The 21500-nt window shown below is 37.5% G+C and overlaps 1 long non-coding RNA gene across 1 annotated transcript in view; it reads left to right on the top strand.

Moving 5' to 3' along the window:
- The first annotated feature begins 295 nt into the window (after nucleotides 1–295).
- Nucleotides 296–21500, top strand: part of LOC140688782 (uncharacterized) — a 50221-nt gene continuing 29016 nt past the window's right edge. Inside the window, exon 1 of the long non-coding RNA XR_012063604.1 lies at nucleotides 296–435. This is a non-coding gene — a long non-coding RNA (uncharacterized lncRNA). The remainder of the gene's footprint in view (nucleotides 436–21500) is intronic.

Here is a 21500-nt window from a genome sequence, read left to right on the forward strand (position 1 = left end):
GAGAACCATTTAAAAAATAGTAATAAATAACATTCAGTAATTTTTTGAATGTTTACTATTCGTCAGGCATTTTCTAAATACATTGTATGTATTTGTTCATTTAACCCACACCAGGTCCTGAAAGGTAGGCTGTTTTCCCAGTTTACGGAGGAGGAAGAGGAGGAACTCTTAATTAGCCTAGACAAAGCAACACAGGTGGTTGCTGGGAAACTGATTCAAGCAGAGGCAGCCCAGTTCCAGAGTCAGTGAGATCCACCTTCACAGCTGGTGAAGGAAACATTTTCACATAGTGATGAGAAGAACCCAGTATATAACAAGACATTGAAGCCACAAAGAACAGCCCCTGCCATAGGGGACATTGGGAAGGCTGGCCTCAAGTAGAATTAGAGATGCTTCTCCCATGGGGTCTGGGATGTACCAAGGCCATTGGCTAAAGTGAGTAAGATAATAATTGAGATAATTCCTATAAAATCTATTTATAAGTTTAAATGGAATCATAATATATATCAACTTGAGAAGTCATTATTAGTGATGACTAGAAATGTTAGCTTACTTAGTAGGCATGGACCAAAACTGGAGATCCTTCTATGAATAAGCTGGTGGTTTCTCATGTTTACTATAATATTATCTTGAGCTGAAATGTAACACCCAGCAAAAAATTATCTGACTGGAAGCATGATATTAGTGTAAAGAATATACTTCATTTCATTGTTTTCAAACTGATAGTAGAAATAGTTTGGTACAAGTAGAATAATACAAATAAATACCTGGGTAATCCAGTTCAATTAGTTATGCATATTTTGGATAATTGCTGAGAAGCAATGTTATCAGCTTTTAAAAAAATTATTATGTGATCATAATGATGTATCCATACTATATACTTATGAGATAATCAGATAATTCTTATATTAAAATACGTGTATATATATTTTTAATTTAATAAGAAATCATATCTATATTTCACTTTACATATCTTTATTGGCATTTCTATCCCCATAGGTATGAAAAATATAGAATATAGTGGATATAGTCTGACAATTATTCACAATGACATTTGGGGTATGGTTTTTTGGTTTTGCTTCATTTTCTCTTATGTGTATATATTGAAATATGTGTGATAGTACATATTCTCTATCATTAACAAAGCTCAGTGAACAAAGTCAAATTCTTTTTGCCAAGCACTGATTTCCGCATTTACTAACACTGTGACATACTTTTGATTATTATCCTGGTTTCGTATTCTCTGTTTTTCTGCACATTTCTAAGCCAGGTTCGGGGAAACACTTTTCTGGTTTTTTAAGCCACTGTGTAGCAATACTATCATGACACCTGTCTGCTTGCATCCTTCTAAGCATCCTACTTTACCTGCAGAGCGTTCCATGCAGTCCTTAAACATGCTCTCAGTGATACTTCTGATCTATGCTTTTCCTTCACAGCACACTGCCTTACATCCAGTCAGCACTAGTCCTCATTTTGTTTGCGCCCTCTGTGTTTTGTATAAACTCTCAAGTAGAAATACATACATCACTCATAAGGTGCTATGGTAACTGCTAATAACATCCTTCCCTGTACTGTGTGACATGAGAGGCTCTAAAAGTTTTACCAAAAATGTGGATCTTGGTATTTTTCTGTAATTTTCAATGGTACCTGGAAATAAGTGGAAATTTCTTTTAAAAACATTATTCATTTTAATTATATCCTATAAGTTTTCCTACAAGAATGGATACATGGAACGATTCGGGAAAAATACAGTTTTGTGAAACAGTTTGGTCCTCTTACTCAAACCTACAGCAAGACCAAGAACCAACAGAGATACAGCATGTAGGCTAGAAATTAGGTAAGGGGTGTCTTGAGGGGAGCTTTAGTGTGAAACCCTGGCAGGTAGTCAGGGCTGCGTAAACCATTGTGTAAATGGTAGGTCGCCAGGAGGACGCAGTGTGTATTCACCTGGTTTGAGAGGACAGAAGATTGAAAGACAGAAATTCTCAGAGACAAAACTTGTCTTTGAGAGCTTAGGACAACTCTCCACAGTTTGCAAGTCATTCAGATGTGAATTTCATTCATTGTTTCCCATTGCAAATTATCAAACTGCAAGTCCAAATTCAACCCATTCTCAACTGCTGAGCGCTTGTTTTTGAACAGAACTGATCGGAGAGTTTGTGGATTCCTGAACCCTTTTGTTATAGAGTTGTGTGGAATGTATTATAGAGTTGTGGACTCCTAAACTCTTTAGCCTCCTTTCCCATCTAAGTTATCAGAGATGGCTCCCTCATAGCATTGTGATGGAACGTACATTAAGTTTATATTATATTTAGTAAATACATAGCTTCCAGTCACTTCAGGAATAGATTTAAGTTTTTACATTGGTGTTTGGTGTTTAAATCCCTCCTACAAAGAAGAAAAAGGAAGGAAGGAAGGGAAAAAGAAAGAAAGAGAAAAAAATCAGGGTGTAAGTATCACCTACGTATATTTATAAATAAAACACACGTACACATTTTGTAATAAAACACAGTATTTGTAGCTCAGTTTCAACACATGTATTTTAAGTGGCATCTTTCAGATCTGTAATGTAACTGTCATGTGTTAGCAGCTATTAAACTCGGACCATAGACTGTTTTCAGCCCGGTTGCAGCAGCAATCACTAGTCTCTCACCACCCAATTGCTGGCTTTCTGAAGCGTTTCTGAAGCATTTGAATTCGCAGATTCCTTCCCATCCACCCCTTTTTTTGCCATTGACTTTGTTTGCACTGTCGGAAGGCAGAGTTATTGGCTTTTAGACTTTGGCTTCTATGCTCTGAGGTGTGACAGATTCATGCCACTGTTTAGAGGAACAAACAGCCCCAGGGCGCTGAATGTGGTGAGAGTATGTGAATGTGTTAGTGGAGGTTTTCTGGAAATTTGCCCTCTTCCAAGCACAGGAGAACCTCTTGCTTCTCTGTACTTTCTTCAAGTCATTTAAATACAGAACTGTAGGGATTCTTGGTGTTGTTTTGAAAAAAAAAAAAAGAAGAAAGACATGAAAGAAAACAACAGCCCCTTTTTCCCCCGCTGTCTGAGCTAAGATGAATGTTTGAATAGATGAACAGGTACAGAGATTTGATTCCGACTAGAGTTGCAAACATGCATCCTTAAAGGATGGGCTAATCTGTCAAAATTTAGTGACTTTTCTGCGTTCCCATTTTACCTTTGGTAATCTGCATGGCTCTCTGCCTAAGGACCACTCCAAAAAACTGACCTGGCAATTTTGGTCACTTAGAGTTTGAAATCCATGGAAATAATGAGGGTTTGAAGTGATGTTTAATAAAATTGTGCAAATTGTGAGCCATATAAGCTGGCTCACATGCTGTTTCTAAGTGGTTAGTTTTTCATTCCCCTGGGAAAAAATAAGGGAAAATAACCCAATTTGATTTCCTTTACTCACAAATTGTGGGGTTATTTTGATGCTTAAGAAATAATTGGAGAGTAAATAAATGGATTATTGCAAATGTCAAAGCAGTACTTCTGTGCCTGGTAGGGGCTTAAATTTCCACAGTAATATATGGTTGATAATAGCACACAACTAGGGAGATCACAGGAAACTGAACATAGAAGTGAGTTTAGATTAATACAAGTGGGTCTTTATTAGAGTAAAATGCAAACGATCAGACTGTATTTTAAACGACAGAGAGATGGGAAAGGACGACGACTGAGAACTGTGTAACAGAAAAGAACAAAACACGCAAAAGTAAGGGACCAGGGGAGATGCACTCCGCACTTCCGGGAAGCCTTGCGCTCTGCGCTGACGCAGGACACACGCGGTGATGGCAGAGGCTGCAAGAGGCTGTCTGTGTATCGCTCAGAGCTTCCGTAGGGACGGGTGGAGACCTCAGGGACTCTCTCTCTTTGTCATTGTAGGTGAATCACAAACGGATTATTACACCTCCCTCTAAACGTGTTTTACATAATTTAAAAAAAAAAACCTTAATACAAGTCCTGGGGTTGTCACACTAGCTTGAACTGCTGGGTGGCATGGCTACATCCCACTCTCCGTTCTCCACCAGGTCATTTTTGAATCTGATTCTTTCTGTTAACTGGGATTAGCTATGACAGAGATAAATAAAACTGTGCACGAGTTGAGATTGTCTGTGACCAAGGTTGAGACTCCAGGGTGATTTTCTTCTTTTAAGTTCTGAAATAGAAATGGCTGTTTGGCCATTTCTAGTTCCAGCAGATCCTTCCACCAGATTCCTTACCAATTTTATGAATGATTCCTTTCTATAAGAATTTTGGTGGAATTGTGAAATACAGGTTTTGCAGTGTGAAACTCAGATGCCTTAAAAAGCATAACCTTATTTTTTCCATAATTGGATTCACTTTATATCTTATGCACCTGATTCTCTCGGATGCACAGTGACACAAAAACTTGGTCATTTCCAGTTAAGTTGTGTTATTTTCAATTATTTCACAGTCATACCAGATTACCACTCCAGTTGTATTCAGCAGTATTTCCACTTTATACTATTCGCCCTTCTGAATTTCATGCCAAGTGTCTAGTGGCTCATGAAAATACCACTCACATTTGGGGAGGAGAATAGAGGAGACTCATTAGTGGTTTTTCTTGACGCTATGTTAATGGCATTTGAGGTGTAACCATCTTCATCTGAACCTTGGGCATTTTCCTGCCTTTATGGCAATATTCTAGAATGCAGCCTTGCTTCCTTCAAACGCAGCAGGGTGGTTCATACCGTATTTTCTGCTGTGTGGACAGCTGTCTGCTATGCAAACACTGCCACGAGTCTACCAGCTTCCTCTCTGCTAACTTTGTGCCTTTATCTGTTGGACACTGTGGAATGGACTGTTCTCTTGTGTTCTCCTTTGACCCAGAGCTGTTGGTGGATATTTACTCTGCCCCTTTTTGTGTTAATTAAACAAGTAACCCAACAGATTGACTGGGTTCCATGCCATGAGAGACTACATAAGAAAAAGAAAATCTAAGCCTGTTATTGCTCCACGTTTACAAAATCAAAACACTAAAGACAGCCAATCACAGTCAACTAGGCTTTAAACTTTGACCAGTCAATTTCCTTTCTTTGCTTCTGCATCTTCTCTGTGTAAGCCCTTCCCCTGCCTCCTCTGGGCCAAAGCATTTCTAACCACTCCCGGTTTGGTGCTGCCTAACTGCAGTTGGTTTTTGCCCCAGTGAACTTTTTAGGATGTTTAATATGCCTTTAACACCCTTAAATCCCTACAGAAGACTTACTCCAACTAAGTCCCTAATGCTTTATCTCTTTCTGTTTGTTATTGAAGCCACTCTTTCCCATCAGGAGTGGGGAGCTATTTCCATAACCCTTGAGTCTGACTCTGGGATTGCTGGAATAAATTGGATGAGGCCAAAGTGAAGATGTGTTGGTCCTAGCCTAGGATTTAGGCAGTTTTCTGTGTTTACTGTATTTCTTCCAGACCTCAGTAACCACGAGATGCACAAGCCCAGGTGAGTCTGCTGCAGGATAAGACATCACATAGTCCATGCACCCTAGCCAAGGTCACCCTAGACCAGGCAGACGGCTGCTGATTTCAAAATATAAGAGGGAGCCCAGTTAATATCAGTGGGGCCATCCCCCCAAGTTACAGCTGCCCCTAGATGCAGAGGTGCGCCTGGGCAAGACCAGGAGAAACACCCAGCCAACCTGTAGTCTTGTGAGCAATAATAAATGCTGAATGGTCTCAAGTCACTGAGTTTTGGAGTGGTCTGTTATGTAGGAATAGTTAACTGGTAACGCCTCTTACCGCTCTCACCTTTGTTGCGCTAATGTCACTGTGGCACAGAGACACCAGCAAAGTTGCCGATTATCAGATTTACAACTGAGAACTGATGAGCACAAGTCTGTTTCCATGGAAAGAGTCAAACCTGTGTGTGGTTTTATGGCCATTTCCATCCTTCCCAAACTTCTGCTTGTGTTGTGGAGGTTCAAAACAATCAGGACGTATTGATGAGGGTCTAGAGATTACAATGTCACCACCAGCACTGACAGTATGGAGCTAGCTAGCCTAGAGAGACAATCAGGGAGAAACAGAACCAACGGCCTTGATTTCTTGTGTGGTAAAACCTGAGCTTGTATCAACATAATTAAAAATTTGAAGAAAATTTCTTACTTTTGTAAGCTCCTCTGCCCCTCCCCCCACTTCTGTTGGCATATTTTATTTGTCAAATTCTGTCAACATCAGCTGTTATTCTCAGCTAGAACCTCCTTTGTCTCACTTTTAAACTTATTCTGGATAAAGACGATAACTTTCCTTGATTTTTCTCATACAACACACATGCACACACACACACACACACACACACACACACACACACACACACACACAAATTGCTAGTATTGTTTTGGATCAACCAGACCATCTTACGATAACACGTGCTTATCAGCCTTTCTGTTTTACACACTGGGATCCTTACTCCGTGGGAAACCAGGCTTGAGATCAGGTAATCACCACCCAATCAAGCAGCCAACCAAACAAAAAAAATCTGTGGCTTTTTCAACTTAGATGCAAAATATTCCATTAATCTCCTTGTTGTAACTATGTGTGGCAGTCTTTTGAGAAGAATGTTTTCCTGGTCTTTTAAAATAATAGCTGATTCTCTTCTCTCCCCAAACTCCATGAACTCTAGCATTTGGAGATTTAGTACACATGCTTGTAGCTCACAACCCTCCTTTTGGAGTAAGTGTGCCTTTTTGAGTCTCACAACCAGAACAGAAACACGTCTGCCTTTGCGTTTCCCTGATCGCTCCCAGGGGTCACCCTTTAAAGGCACTGTTATTGGGCTCTGTCTTTCTCTCTAATAAAAGACCAGCTACCAGGTCTTTAGGGTGGCTTCACAGTTGTGTGGCTGGCCCCTCAACCCCCTCGGCTCAGTTTCCTGGTCTCCTCAGATTCAGTGACTTATCTCACCGCTTACCTTCAGTATACTAGTCAGGGTTCTACAGAGAAACAGAGCAGAGGAGATATATTTGAGAACCTATTCCAGGAACTCCAGAGCCAATTTGGAAAACTCATCCTCAAAACTCTCCTTCTCTAGAACCACTCTCAATACCCAACCCTACATTAGTCAGGGTTCTCCTGAGAGCAGAACAATAGCTGATCATACTTTTATGCTCTGCCAAGGTACTGGCTCACACAGGTATGGAGGCTAGACCACGTGGTCTGCCTCTGCAGGCTGGAAACCAGTATATATAGTTTGAAGTCCTGAAAGCCAAGGGGGTGTTGATTTCAGTCAGGGTCTGAAGGCCTGAGGCCAGGGCTGCTGGTGTCAAGAGAAGGTCAGCCTTCCAGCTCAAGGAGCCAGGCAGAGCGAGTCAGCCTTACTCTTCATTTTTGTTCTGTTCCGGCCCTCGGTGGATTCCATGTGGCCCCTCCACTTTGGAGAGGGCTGCCTGTTTCACTCAGTTCGCCAATTCAGTTGCTAATTTCTTCTACAAACACCCTTACCTGCATGCCCAGAAATAATGTTTAACAAGATATCTGGCCATCCTGGGGCCCAGTTCAGTTGACACACAAAATGAACCATTACGTGCAGTGCTTCACGCCTACGACCAGACTGTCTCAGCTGTCCTGCTCGCTGACATGGTTTGGAAAAGTAAGTGGTCCCTGCTCACTGCCTCCACTTCTGCACTTCTATATTTCACTCTCTTGTCCATTTTATTTTCTTCCCTTTCCTAGGCCATACACCTCTTTCCCTTTCCTTCCTCACTTCAAAATGCAATGTTTACTGCAAAGTCACCAATTACATTTCATTTAAAAATCTGTTTATAGATAATGTGACTGACTTTTTTTTTTTTTTTCTGGACCATTAGGCACTGTTAACCACTCCTCACTCCCTCAAATTACTTTCTTTTCTGGCATCTCCGTGGTAACGAATTCAACAACAACGCCATTATATCTCATTCTCCTTAATTAGCTTCTCTTCTGTTCTCTCCCCTTAAAGGTTGATGTCTGTCCTTTAGTCTACGCATATTCTGTGCGAATCTTTAATCGAATTTTTATAGCCTACCATTCCCTGAACATTCTACCCTCCTAACAATATTCCCAAGGCTTTCTAACACTGTAACCTCATTTAAAGGAAAAAACATAAAATATAACTGGAGAGCTTATTAAAATCTATAAAAGCCTATTACAGTACCCTAAATAACATATCCTGTTTTGTATGCAAGTCTTTGTAATGTACATCCTAAGAGCGATAGCCACATATTTTCTGATCTTGTATACTAGTCACTTTTGCTTTGCATTATAGAAGTTTAACAATCAATATCCATAAAACTTTTGATTAACATAAAAAGTCGATGTGAATTCCTGTCTTCTACTTTATATGCCATTGTAGACTTAGATTCTATTAACAGATACTGTCTTTGTAAACACGAGGCTGTATATTTATTTACTGCATGCTGTGAAAGTAAAGTATATAGTACCCCAAATGTATTAATAGTAGTTTTATAAACTTTACTAAACAAATCTAATAGTGCAACAGAACATGAAGGAAGAACAGTATTTGTTGATGCGCAAATATTCCTTTAACAAATACACGTTACCATGTACTCACCACTTCAGTACAATTTTAAATTAAATGTATGAGAAAGTTGTTTGAGTTAATAGAAAGAAAAATATTGAAGAGATCATCAGTATTTATGTTTCTTCTTCCATAATATTTTTAAGTTGTGGAAACTCAAACAGAAATAACGGAATAAATTATGTTTTCATTTAAAATGAATATGGATGCTCTGAAAATGGATGCTATGTTAAGGGGCTAGCAGAAATTTCATGGATCATAATTAATACGGATTTATATTGAATCATTTTCATTTTAGGGAAAACAATCTCCAAAAATCTTAAACCTGGATTTATTTTTGGCAGCTGATATAAATGTATTATCAATTTGACCCCATTTTCTTACATACCATGAAAGACTATTGTCTATATCATTCTTTTTACAGTTTTTGCAATATTCTTCCCAAACTTTGTGCAGTTTCTTGTCTTTAATGTAGTCTCTAAAATGTTGTGTAAAGCCACTACCTAACAATGCCTTGGATAGAATTAAGATATTATATATATATTTGAATGAATATGAGAATAATTTAGGGAGATTTTAAGTGGACATGGTTATCTTTGGGAATGAAGACAGGATTTCTGTCTAAAAGTTTGAAGAACTTCCTTGAAATATCTCTGTAGTAAAATAATGAATAAATGCATTTTTTTAAATGACAGCTTTAATATTCACAAATTTCCTTGAAAATCCTTTGAAATTTCTGATTATGCTTCCTCAAGTATTACTCTAAAGTAATATTTATTAGACAAAATAATGACTGGAGAAATAATTTAAGGTACTTGAAATCTGAATAAATAAGATTCTAAGGAGATGGTATAAATTGGGTGAAATATAGTAAAAGGACTTGTTATTTAGTAAGACGATTTCAAAGGAAACTATTTGAGACTCAGTCTGCTAGTGAAGCTATTTTCCGTGGCTGGATGATTGGAAGCGTCGATTGCTCGCCAAGTAATGGATTAAGTCCTTGAGGAACAGATGCGCCAGTGGTAAAGTAATAAGCATAATAATGCTCAGCACATTTAATCTTCAAAACATTTTATAAACAGTATCCAATTAATCCTTATATCAACCCCATGAGACAGATGAGTATCATTCTCATTTTATTGATGGTAGAACAGAGAATCCTATGTGAAAATGCCAAGTCACAGAGCACAAAATGTTGCTTTTGTACCAATAATCTCAGAAACTCACAACTGTTAAACTAACTGCAAATTGGAGGCTCCCTACATGATTTGAGTTGATTTTTAGAGACTAACTACATGATTTCTAAATTTCTAGTTAACATTCTATAAATACTTTAAATACAAACTTCATTTTTTATCTTTTAGTTATAAAAGTCATTTCATTATATTATTCTTTAAAATTACAGCCAAGATTCTGAATTCATTCTCCTGTTAAAATTTCTGTGCTTTACTGTATATCTTGTTCAACTACAATTATGGATAATAATATTTAAACTTTCTTCATACTCACCTTTTTTTGATGATTTAAACTTGCAAAAATAATATAATCTCTCTGTAACAAATGACACCATGTAAACTACAGATGAAGTTTGTTTCCATCTCAAACCCGCCACCCCCAGCGACCTGTGGCAGCACTGCTGTTTACTTTCTTTTTCACTCGTTTAAATGTTTTTTCTCTTTTTCCTTCCCTTCTTAAATGTATAAACAAACAACGTTTTAGAAACATAGTGGCTATCTGTGGTGTCCTATTATACAGCTTATTTGCTGTGGAGAGGCAGTTGTGATGGTGACATGATGGCAGAAGCATCTTCTGATCCCTGGAATGCAGGTGTGACCTTGATGAATAATACATCTAGTGTCATCCTCAGATGCACATCCTTTTGAGAGTCCCGTGTTTCTGCAAGTTGCTTCTAAAAGTCCACCCTGGAACCCAGTTATTCAGTCATTATGACAGTTTTGCAAACACTTACTTCTCTATATTACCCTTTAATTAACTTGTAGGTGACTTTATTTATACCAGGAGTTTAATTTTTTCACTCTTTAGTAGGTGATTCAAAAATCTATGTATTTCAAACATATATCAGTTGGAATATGGACTTGGAAATAGGTTGAAGAGTTGATTCCATCAGCTACTGTTCCTGATGTTTTAGAAAAAATCAGTTACCACTTTGAGTTTAAAGCTCTTCAACATTAAGAATGGAACAGTGATATTTATCTCACTTACATGGCTGCTTTGAGAACACATGAGATTCTGTATTTGGAATTACCGAGAATTGTCCCTGACATACATTATTTTCCCAATATTTATAAATACATTTTCCTCTTACTCTCCCTTTCCAACTTCTCTCCCACACTTCGACTCTTTCACTGTACATAGACTGATTGATATCCAGGTGCTATCTCAAATATATCATATCTAAAATAAAAATAATCCTTAGTATCTCTGCTTTCTTAACTTTCTCTGAAATACAGTTCTTAATATCATTTTCCCAATACTTTTACCCACTGTTTGCATCATGAGCTCATTCATATTTGCATAGTTTCCCACCTTGCCCAATCTGTGACAAATTCCTACTTACATTTTCACAATGTCCCTAACAGCTGTATGTTTTCCCATGACTTCAGCTGTTATTCCAACCCAGTGCTTATTTCTCCCTAGAAAATTTTAAATGGATTCATGCTTGCCTTTCGTGCTCCATCGACTTTTTCTTTTCTACCACTATCCAGTTTGTGAACAGCAGGTAGACAGTGCGGATGAGAGGAGACCACGGCAGAATGCAGTGCTGGTGGGGCTGCTGCCCTGAGAAGGAGCTGTGCATTGCTCTCTGGATGGTGTGTACATTTCATACCACATCTCTGCAGTCTAGATGCTGGTTGAATCTGACTCGGTATTTGTGGGCTGTGGATTTTCCTCCACTTGATCTTTGCCTACATTATCTTTCTGCCAGCAACCCCATTCCCCCCAGCTGCAGCCTCCACCTGACAAAAGTTTTCTTTTTCCTCATCTTCTTCCGCAAAGAATACCATTGACATTTTTAAAATGTGTTCCTTGAAAAACAACATGAACACCTTTGCATGATTAGGAAGTTAGCTCTTTTTCATAAATCTCATTGATACATGAATCTACCTCTTTGTCCCATAAGTCCTTCAGGACAGGGGTTTTATTTATCATGTTGTCTACTTTAGTGTCCTTAACTGAGTAAGTAATCAGGAAATAATTGGTAAAGTGCTGTTTTAATTCCACTTTAGGGAATTATTCATATTATGAAAATACAAGACAAGTTGTAATGAAGGTTTCTAATAAATGAGTAAAAGAAACCAAAATAAGAAAAGGCTCGCCACAGTGTAGTAATACATTTCAGTACTGAAGTCATTATGGGAGCACCGTAAATATCAAAACTTACCACCTCCTGCTCCGTGGGACTGCAATGTTTTTGTGGGTTTCAATTTTAATCCCTTTTATGATATTTAAATTATTTTATCATAATAATGTTAAGAGTCTCTGGGATATGCAGTTTTCATTTTTCACACTAGAGACATTTATTTAAAAAATACATTATGTATGTGTTTACAAGGAAATAAATAGGAGAGAGAGTCCAAAAATGGACTTTCCACACTTTTAAATGACACTATGCCGTAGTCTGTATAGTTCAAGAATTATTTCAAATTGATTTTTTTCTTCTAGTCTGTTTGGCAGCTTAGCTAAAGATGAAAGCCAGACTTTTCTCTCCTATTATCTTTTAGAAGCTTTGCAGACTATTAATTTTTAAATTAGAATTTTCCAAAATGTCCTCTGCTTTTAAAGCTCTCAATATTTAACTCTCTTTTAGTCAACTTTGTTGAAGTCTATGTAAAAAAATCCCTTTATTTGTCATATGCAAGTAATCTTCACATGTACTCTATCTGGACTATCAGAAAAAATTATTGTCATAATTCTAAAATTTTTAAATTAAAGATCACTGAATTCTAAAAGAACAAGAGGAATCCCCTGAAAGAAAGCTCAATGAAATAGACATCGATAGCCTACTAGATCAAGATTTCAAAAAAGGAGTGATCAAATTGCTGAAGGAATTAAAAGAGATAATGCTTAGAGAAATAAAATATGTCAAAAATGAAATTGAAGCTATAAAGAAGAGCCAAGCAAAATGGGAAAACTCAATGACAGAGATGAGGAATGATCTAACAGCTGTGCAAAGCCGACTAGTTAATGCAGAGGAACGAATTAGTGATCTAGAAGACAGGGCAACAGAAAGCACCCATTCAGAAGAACTACAAGATAAGCAAATAAAAAATAATGATAATAGCATAAGGGACCTATGGGATAATATAAAGCGTCCCAATCTTCGCATAATAGGGGTCCCAGAAGGGGAAGAAGGATCAAAGGGGATTGAAAAGGTTTTTGAAGAAATCATGACTGAAAACTTCCCAAACTTAAAGAAGGAATCAGATATCCAAGTACAGGAAGCTCAGAGGGTCCCAAACAGGAAGAACCCAAATAGACCCACACCAAGACATATCATAATCAAGATGGCCAGAGTCAAGGATAAAGAAATGATTCTAAAGGCAGCAAGAGAAAAGCAAAGAGTGAACTACAAGGGAACCCCCATAAGGCTCTCAGCTGATTTCTCTACACAAACACTACAGGCCAGAAGGGAGTGGCAAGATATATTCAAAGCCCTGAATGAAAAAAAGATGCAGCCTAGGATACTTTATCCAGCAAGGCTATCCTTTAGGATAGAAGGAGAAATAAAGACTTTCACAGACAAAAAAAAGCTGCAGGAGTTTAGCAACACTAAACCCATGCTAAAAGAAATATTGAAAGGGCTATTCTAAATAGAAAAGCAGCAGGATGCTACACAAATGAGAAACGTACAACTGGAAAGGTGATAACTCATGAATTACAAATAAAGAAAACACGAAATTATAAAAGAAGACATACAAATCACTGAGAGTGGGAGAGGGAGGCAGGGAAATATAGAATTTTTCTTTCTTTCTTTTTTAAATTTTTTTAACAGTAGGATGGGTTTGAGATCATGTTATTATCAGTTTATTAAAAACGGGTATAGGTTAATAGATTTACAAAAAAGGGTAACCACAAGTCAAAAATTTACAAGGGAGTCACAAAAATTAAATAAAATCCATGATAATACAAAGGAAAATTACCAAGCCACAAAAGGAAGAAGAAAGGAACAAAGAGGATATACCAATTCAACTGCAAAGATAAGTTCAAAATGGCAATAAACACACATCTATCATTAATTACTGTAAATGTTAATGGACTAAATGCTCCAGTCAAAAGACATAGAGTGGCAGACTGGATAATAAAGCAAGAACCTTCAATATGCTGCATACAAGAGACCCACTTTAGGGAGAAGGACACATATAGATTGAGAGTGAAAGGATGGAAAAGGATATTCCATGCAAATGGAAAAGCCAAAAAAGCAGGTGTTGCAGTACTGATTTCAGACAAAATAGACTTTAAAACAAAGGCCATAAAGAAAGATAAAGAAGGACATTTTATAATGATTAAAGGAGTGATACAAGATGAAGATATTACACTCGTTAATGTATATGCACCCAATATAGGAGCACCTAAGTACATACAAGAATTACTAACAGAGATAAAGGGGGATATTGATGGGAATACAATCATAGTTGGAGATTTTAACACTGCATTAACATCACTAGACAGATCTTCCAGACAGAAAATAAACAAGGCAACAGAGAAATTAAATACTACAATAGAAAAACTAGATTTGGTGGATATTTTCAGAGCTTTACACCCCCAAAAAATAGAATATACATTCTTTTCAAGTGCACATGGAACATTTTCCAGGATCGATCATGTACTTGGACACAAAAGAAACCTCAACAAATTTAAGAAGATAGAAATTATCTCAAGCATCTTTACTGACCACAATGCCATGAAACTGGAAATCAACAACAGAGAAACAAAGGAGAAAAAAAGAAAAGCATGGAGATTAAACAATATGTTATTGAAAAAACAATGGATCAATGAGGAAATCAAAGCTGAAATTAAAAAATACCTTGAGACAAATGATAATGAAAGCACAACCACTCAAAACCTATGGGACACAGCAAAGGCAGTGCTAAGAGGGAAGTTTATAGCGATACAGGCCTTTCTCAAAAAAGAAGAACAATCTCAAATAAACAACTTAACCCACCACCTGAATCAATTAGAAAAAGAAGAACAAAAAGCCCCAAAAAGCAGCAGAAGGAAGGAAATAATAAAGATCAGAGAGGAATTAAATACAATAGAGATTAACAAGACCATAGAAAAAATCAACCAAACCAAAAGTTGGTTTTTTGAAAAAGTAAATAAAATCGACAAACCTCTGGCCAAACTCACAAAGAAGAAAAAACAGAGAGCACAAATTAGCAAAATAAGAAAGGAAAATGGAGAAATTACAACAAACAAAATAGAAATACAGAATATCATACGAGAATATTATGAAAAACTATATGGAACCAAACTGGATAACCTAGAGGAGATGGACAAGTTTCTGGAAACATACTGTCCACCAAAACTGAATCAAGAAGAAACTGAACACTTGAACAACCCGATCACTAGAAAGGAAATAGAAATAGCAATTAAAAACCTCCCTACAAATAAAAGTCCAGGACCGGACGGCTTCACCGGGGAATTCTACCAAACATACAAAGAAGAACTCATACCAGTCCTTCTCAAACTCTTCCAGACGATTGAAAAGGAGGGAATACTCCCAAACTCTTTCTATGAAGCCACCATCACCCTGATACCAAAACCAGGCAAAGACACTACAAAAAAAGAGAATTGTAGGCCAATATCACTGATGAACATAGACGCCAAAATCCTCACCAAAATTTTAGCAAATAGAATCCAACAACACATAAAAAAGATTATACATCATGACCAAGTGGGGTTCATCCCAGGGACACAAGGCTGGTTCAACATACGCAAATCAATCAATGTAATACATCACATCAACAAGAGAAAGGACAAAAACCACATGATCATCTCAATCGATGCAGAAAAAGCATTTGATAAAATTCAACACCCATTTATGATAAAAACTCTCGCCAAAGTGGGTATAGAGGGAACATATCTCAACATAATAAAAGCTATATATGACAAACCTATAGCCAGCATAGTTCTCAACGGTGAAAAACTCAAAAGCTTCCCACTAAAATCTGGGACAAGACAAGGATGCCCACTATCACCACTCCTATTCAATATAGTCCTGGAAGTCCTAGCCACAGCAATCAGGCAAGAGAAAGAAATAAAAGGGATTCAAATTGGAAAAGAAGAAGTAAAAGTGTCATTATATGCTGACGACATGTTACTATATATAGAAAACCCTAAAAGGTCCACAAAAAAGCTACTAGAGCTGATCGAAGAATTCAGCAAGGTAGCAGGTTACAAAATTAATGTTCAAAAATCAGTTGCCTTTCTTTACACTAACGATAAATCAACAGAAAAAGAAAGTAAAGAAACAATCCCCTTTAAAATAGCACCCAAAATAATAAAATATCTGGGAATAAATCTAACCAAGGAGGTGAAAGAATTATACACAGAAAACTATAAACCATTGATGAAGGAAATTAAAGAAGACTTTAAAAAATGGAAAGATATTCCATGCTCTTGGATTGGAAGAATCAATATTGTTAAAATGGTCACACTGCCCAAGGCAATCTACAGATTTAATGCAATCCCTATCCAATTACCCAGGACATATTTCACAGAACTAGAACAAATCATAATAAAATTTATATGGAACCATCAAAGACCTAGAATTGCTAAAGCATTACTGAAGAGAAAGAATGAGGCTGGAGGAATAACTCTCCCAGACATCAGACAATACTATAGAGCTACAGTCATCAAGACAGCATGGTATTGGTACCAAAACAGACATATAGACCAATGGAACAGAATAGAGAGCCCGGAAATGAACCCACAAACTTTTGGTCAACTCATCTTCGACAAAGGAGGCAAGAATATACAATGGAATAAAGACAGTCTCTTCAGTAAATGGTGTTGGGAAAACTGGACAGCAGCATGTAAAACAATGAAGCTAGAACACACCCTTACACCATATACAAAAATCAACTCAAAATGGATTAAAGACTTAAACATAAGACAAGATACAATAAACCTCCTAGAGGAAAACATAGGCAAAACATTATCTGACATACATTTCAAAAATTTTCTCCTAGAAGAAATAAAAGCAAGAATAAACAAATGGGACCTAATGAAACTTACAAGCTTCTGCAGAGCAAAGGAAACCAGAGATAAAACAAGAAGAAAACCTACGGAATGGGAGAAAACTTTTGCAAGTGAAACTGACAAAGGCTTGATCTCCAAAATATATAAGCAGCTCATACGACTCAATAAGAAAAAAATAAACAACCCAATCCAAAAATGGGCAGAAGACCTAAACAAGCAATTCGCCAAGGAAGACATACAAATGATCAAAAAACACATGAAAAAATGTTCAATATCACTAATTATCAGAGAAATGCAAATCAAAACTACAATGAGGTATCACCTCACACCAGCCAGAATGGCCGTCATTCAAAAATCCAAAAATGACAAATGCTGGAGAGGCTGTGGAGAAAGGGGAACCCTCCTACACTGCTGGTGGGAATGCAGTTTGGTGCAGCCACTATGGAAAACAGTGTGGAGATTCCTCAAAAGACTAGGAATAGACTTACCATATGACCCAGGAATCCCACTCCTGGGCTTGTACCCAGAAGGAAATCTACTTCAGGATGACACCTGCACCCCAATGTTCATAGCAGCACTATTTACAATAGCCAAAACATGGAAACAACCTAAATGTCCATCAACAGGTGACTGGATAAAGAAGACGTGGTATATTTATACAATGGAATACTACTCAGCCATAAAAACCGACAACATAATGCCATTTGCAGCAACATGGATGCTCCTAGAGAATGTCATTCTAAGTGAAGTAAGCCAGAAAGAGAAAGAAAAATACCATATGAGATCGCTCATATGTGGAATCTAAAAAACAAAAACAAACAAACAAACAAAAACAAAGCATAAATACAGGACAGAAATGGACTCATGGACAGAGAATACAGACTTGTGGTTACTGGGGTGGGGGGCGGGGTAGAGGGTGGGAAGGGATAGACTGGGATTTCAAAATTGTAGAACAGATAAACAAGATTACACTGTATAGCACAGGGAAATATACACAAAATGTTATGATAAATCACAGAGAAAAAAATGTGACAATGAGTGTGTAAATGTCCATGTATGACTGAAAAATTGTACTGAACACTGGAATTTGACACAACACTGTAAAATGATTATGAATCAATAAAAATGTTAAAAAAAAAAAAAGATCACTGAATTCTAAATAGATTTCTAATTAAAAAAAAAATCACATCACCGTAATGTTGGAAACATGCTAACGTATCTTATGTTTCTGATATGTTTGTATCATCATTACATATAGATAGTCACTGTTTTATAATTATTTTAATGGTTATATATTTTTAAAATTTTGTAAGCCACCACAAGTACATTTTGAATTACTCAGTGTAATAAACACAAGTATACATGTAAATAAGTCACTGAAAACTCAGTGAGGTTTATATTTCTCTTCTAGCAGAAAGAACCAAAGAAATCTTTAAATATGTATGTCTAATTTTTTTACTTTGTGTTATAAATTTTTTATTTTAGATTTTTTTCTTTCAACATCTTATCTCCAGAGCCCCTTTTCTCTTAAATTATGTGTTTGAGGCAGTCCTACCTACACCTGTGGAAAAGTCTCAAACACCTCAGCCTCGTCTGTTCCTGACCGAACTACACATAGTGAAAGTGAAGACATACTCTGATTGCGATCATTTTAGATTTGGTAATATATACCAATCCAAATCTTTATCTTTCTAACAGTCTTTTATAATCGTTGCCATGTGCTATAGGTTGAGTTGGAGAGAAGGTCATAGTAATGAAATGACCAGTGGCAGGCAGAATAAGAAAACCAAAGGGGGTAAATGAGAAGCCAGGTTGGAAAATGTCTTGTGGCAACATTGGTAATCCTGAACTTCAATGAAGTTGCAGAGTCAAAAACCAAATCTGAGAAAGTAGACCTTCACACAGTCATCTTAAGGATATGAAATAGACACGAGTGGAAAGGCATGAAAATTTGCAAGGCAAACACATGACTGCAATTACTTTTTTACATAGACTGTGTCCCCAAAAGAACTTCAAGTTGCACCTTAAAAAATTAACTTTGCTGATGATAACTAGAGGAAAGGTTTTCAGTAATGCTATGACAGTCTCAGAGTATAAAAATCATTATTACCTTAAATATTGGATATGATGGGTTTCATCAACAAATGTTCATGGGAGGAGCCTGCTAGGAAGATGTTTACGGAAAAGTGATAACAGCTCAAAAACATTCTGCTCTGCCTAAATGCAGAAATAATTATATTCAAGAAGGGATTTACAGCTCCTCTACGCTGTTAGGCAGAAGGCAAACTAAGGGTGGCAAGGAGGTGTCGACGCAAAAAAATAGTAGACTCGGAATGTTCTAGTTGGAGAGTTTGAAAAAATGCGACGTAGTATCATGTGCAGCCCACAAGCAGACAGACAAAACTTGCTGTAACATAGTGGAAGGGACAAAGCCTTGCAAAAACCCAACAGAGATTGTGCTCAGAGACAATGCTTGGAGCAAGCAGAGAAGCAGAGAGGCAGACACCCAGCATGTGAACACAGGCAAAGTCAGGTTTATGGGAAATGGTGAAGTTTAGATAAAAATTCTGCACTGTGCTCTTGAAACTCCAGGTTGTGGGTGATCTACAGACCCTAGGTGAGGACGAATTGGAGTTTATGCAACATCCCGTGCAGACGCACTGTGAATGATTACGCATCATTGCCAGGGTCCCGGAAGCAAACTCAAAGAAGCAGAGGATTGTGCGTGTAACTTACACAGACGTGCTTCCAGGAAAAATCGGTAATAGTGTAGGGACAGCTGGACAACAGAGAGGAAGGAGCCACAGCCACGCAGGTGTCTCATTTCAAGCCACATCCGCTCATCCTGCAAGGGAATTCTGAAATGTGCGGAAGCCATTTATTAAAGACTGCCCCAAGGTAACTGAAATTTCCAGGCACTTAGGAGCCCAAGAGCAGGGCTCTAAGGTGCTCAGGTAGTAGCCACCACGAGGGAAAGCACATCAAAGCAGAGAAAGGGCTGCCTCGGATGTAAAGAGGGTTGGAGAGGATCTGTCTGGGCGGAGAACTGACAACGTCTGTTGCGATCATTTGTAACTGTTCACGTAGCTGATCCTAGTAGTAGTCCACAGTGTGCTGAATTCCGTTGCTGACCATAAACATGAGGAAAAAATTTTTTTCCACATTGTAGTTTTCAGGAAATTCTGTTGTCATTTTCGTGTACGTCTGAGTTCTGGGTTTTGGGTTCTAAGAATCCAAAAGTATTGTGAAGTATAGATTGTTGGTTATGTATAGATAATGATCTTCAGAGAGGCCTTAATGATTGGGCTTAATAAAAGGTGTATTATCTGTCTGAATATATTCCAAGTAATATGCAAATTTTTGAGATTGATTACTAAAATTTGGATGACCTTTACTTTAAAGCCTATTAGGAATTGAAAGCAAAATTATTATTGCCATTGTGTTTGTATCTAATTATGATTAAGGAGTGTGACCATAGCGTGTGCTTCGTTTCACCTTTTGTGTGTGGAGACAGCCCGCGGGCGACCAGCAGAGGTAAAGCATCACTCTCCAAGTGCTATTATCTGAGAGCATCTTGAAAATCAGGATCTTTCCTTGGCAAGGATAAGCAGGGACGTCCATGGTACTAGGTGGCAGTGAGAGGTAGATAGTTTTTGGTTTCACACAATTCAGAGAAACTACAATTTACTGAGAGTCTTGGCCCTTTAGAAAGTTCCAGTTAATTGATAGTGTTTCCTTGATATAAAGTTGGTATAACACAATCACACTAAAATAGAGAATGAATGTTTGGAGACCATAGTCTTGGTCTCTGAAATTCACGGGACTGGTTCCAAAGTTCAAAACTGGGGGGAAAAAGAGTAAAAGTCCATGAATTCGTAATTTGATAACCATGAGGAATCTATCATGCATCAGTGTGTTCCTGTTACAGGAACACAGGAATTTGAGCAAGACAGTCTAGTTCAGTGTCAGGTACCAAGGTGGTGGGTATTCATAAGAGACTGTTACAAAAAAAATGGATGAGATGTTGTCTCTGTCCTCAAGGGACTTATGGCTCCTCCTTTTGAAAAGCACAACTAATATAATTTAACCAATATGAAAATAGTTCGAGTCAACATAAACTGCAGTCTTGGTTTGTGGCAATCCATGGACTACGTAGAACATTTAAAGGGAGATCCTAGAAAAGTGAAAGCTGTAAAAGAACTCAGCAAAACTCCCTGTGCGCTCCTGGCTGACAGGAAAACTCCCCATGAGCAGACGAGACCCCAGGTAAGATGGTGAAAAGTGGAAGTCAAGGAAAACTTGTGAACTGGTGGCAACTTTGAATGTGTTGCCCTGCTCACACCCTGGTTAGGAGAGGGTAGAAGGCTGCTGTGCAGAAGATGTTTGAGCACAATCTCTGTCAAAATCATTGGCTGACCAGCTAGCTATGCAAATACAGTGGCAACCTGTATAGGCTGAAAAAAATCACAGTAGATTTTTAAAAATGTATGTAGTTAAGTAAGTGCCTGAACACAATGGGAGAGACAGATTCTGAAATTTAAGTGCAGACAAGTTACTTTAAAAAAAAAAAAAGCAACCTTCAAAAAAAAAACAAACAAACCTTTAAAAAAACTCAGAGTTGCTGAATATCTTATCTAAAATATTCAGTTTCAACAGAAGTTACTGGACGTGTAAAGACATAGGGAAGTGTGACCTATACTTAGATTTAAAAAAGTAGAAAGAAATGGACCATGA

The sequence above is a fragment of the Vicugna pacos genome, chromosome 23 (assembly GCF_048564905.1).
Source record: "Vicugna pacos chromosome 23, VicPac4, whole genome shotgun sequence".
NCBI classification, from domain to species: Eukaryota; Metazoa; Chordata; class Mammalia; order Artiodactyla; family Camelidae; genus Vicugna; species Vicugna pacos.